This window comes from Amblyomma maculatum, chromosome 4 (genome assembly GCF_055883805.1).
Source record: "Amblyomma maculatum isolate TAMU_Amacu chromosome 4, ASM5588380v1, whole genome shotgun sequence".
Taxonomy (NCBI): Eukaryota; Metazoa; Arthropoda; class Arachnida; order Ixodida; family Ixodidae; genus Amblyomma; species Amblyomma maculatum.
The window spans coordinates 78559530-78561847 of record NC_139347.1 but is presented as its reverse complement, the minus strand read 5'-3'; the positions used below and the strand labels follow the sequence as shown (position 1 = coordinate 78561847).

The window sequence follows — 2318 nt, the reverse complement described above, 5'->3', positions numbered from 1 at the left end:
TAAATTATTTGTTTATTAATAAACGCGGTATTCCATCGCTTCACAGAAACTGGCTTGAGCTCATGGCTGAAAGCTTCGAGGGCATTTATGACACTCGCACACGCCTCTGCGATGTAAGTAAAGAAACAGCACAGAATACATTATACCTGGTATTGACTCGGTCGATTCGAACTTCAGGAGCGTCGGCCGCGCCGCGGATATCCAATGTGACGCTGGCGTCATCGTTCAACAAAGACTCGCTGACTGAAGCCGGCGGACCGCGCATTCATTGCCACCTCGTGCAGGGAAAAGTGATGCCAACACATAGCGGAGCTGTTTGCAGGCTCATCCACGATTCTCTCTGGCACGCCGCGTCACAGTAGCGCCCCGCACGCACACAAACTCTACGAGTTGGCGTCGCTTGGACAACTGGCTTCCCCGCGTGGAAACACCTGTCGCAGGCGCTAGAGGGGAGTCACGTGACTAGATTCGGCTGATCCCATTGGCTTGTCGCGATTAAAGGGAGGACCGAGGCGAGTCCGCGGGGCGTTTATTTTCTCCGTTTTTCTTTGCGATCGCGCCGTTGCACGCGCTGGCGCACGCACGCGATTCGGGGGAGGTTTTTGTACAGAGCGTAGGGCAACGTCGGGTGAAGGGGAGCTTTGAAACCGAAGTTCTCCGAGTGAAGCCGGCCGGCTTTGTGCGGAACGAGCCTAGGGGTTCGTTCCTCGGGCGCGGTGGCGCGCTGTTGATGAGGGTGTTTTGCTTATGTTAAAAGGCGCGAAAGGGGACCGCCGAATAAATGAGCATTGCTTCTCTGTCTACTGCGATGAACGCTGTGCTCGGCGCAAATGACGCTTGTAGCGTTTAAATGTTATAAGAATTTGCTTTGAATTCGCAGTTAGGCCTTATTTCCCGTCCCTTCCTCGATTGCAAATAGACTTTTCACTGAACGATTTGCGATCCCCAACCAATGTAAGGCATCGTAGTGCTGATTCGGTTTTGGTTTGGTTTTGCTGGGGTTTAACGTCCCAGAGCAACTTAGGTATAGTGCTAGAGCACTATACTTAGGCTATGAGAGACGCCATAGTGGAGGACTCCGGAAATTTCGACCACCTGGGGTTGTTTAACGTGCATGCACTGACATTGCGTTAACGCTGATTCGTTACGCTGGGGCATTTTTTTTTTTTAAGCACGCATATAGGCGGCAGGGCGCGGGGTTTCTTGCCAATTGTGCATATGCACGTCTCTGTGCGTCTCTGAAATTCGATCGGTTAAGTGAGTAGATTGATTAACTGCGTTTCTTTAATGACTGGGGTATGTGTTTTTTGGTCCACTCGGCTTAACTCATTCTCGCTATATTAAATATCGAGCTCGCATATATCGCACGGAGCTCAAATGCTGAGCTCTTCATGCGGAATTCCTTCGAGTAATCTGTTTATTGGTGAGCTGGTTAATCAGGTTCTATGGGCGAGCTGGTAAGCACACACGTATTGTATGACGCACGAGCAATCGATATATATGACTGTGTCCAAATTTAATAACAAGGAAAAAGAGACATGAAGAAATTAAAATATTTACTACACACACACAAAAAAAAAAGGCCAGAAAAAAAAAAACTGGTGATATTAACACAAGAATTTCACACATACAGCCGATGATATAAAGCATATATATATATATATATATACACGGTACATTGAACATTTGTGCTCAAAAGCACGCGGAATGGCAGCGGTAGGTCGCTTGTATATCTGGCGCGCAAATCGCATGAAAAGCCCAAACTGAGACGTGCATGCGTTCTCCCGAATGCACTGTTTATTTGTGACTGGTTATGGCAGGTATTTTTTGTTCGAGCTGGTAAATATACACGTTTTGTATAGCGTACGAGCAATTTAATAATACCAGCAAATTTAAGGATTCTCCACAGAAAAAAAAAAAAAAAAAAAAAACATATTGAACGTAAGATTTTGTGCGTTTGAACAAAAACATCCTATATCTTTACACGCTGTGATATAAAGCATATTAACAAAACACGGTGCATTGAACATTATGCTCAAAAGCACGCTATGGCAGCGGTGGGATTCGAACCCACGCCTCCTGAGAGACTGGTGCCTAAAACCAGCGCCTTAGACCACTCGGCCACGCTACCGACGGATAATCGGCGCACTTTACCGCGGTTAGGAACATAGCGAGAGGCATAGACTAATTTTAATTTTTGTTTGTTTTAGCTGATCAATAAATTACATTCAACTGATAGCGTACATCGTCAAGACAGTTGTTACATCTCTTTTGTTACTTAAAAAAAGGACTTTCGGTCGGATGAAAGTGTTTCGTTG

General features: G+C 46.1%; 1 non-coding gene across 1 annotated transcript; it reads right to left on the bottom strand.

Moving 5' to 3' along the window:
* Nucleotides 1-2049: 2049 nt before the first annotated feature.
* TRNAL-UAG (transfer RNA leucine (anticodon UAG)) lies at nucleotides 2050-2131 on the bottom strand. Its single transcript has one exon. It is a non-coding gene; the product is annotated as a tRNA-Leu (tRNA).
* Between the last annotated feature and the right edge of the window lie 187 nt (nucleotides 2132-2318).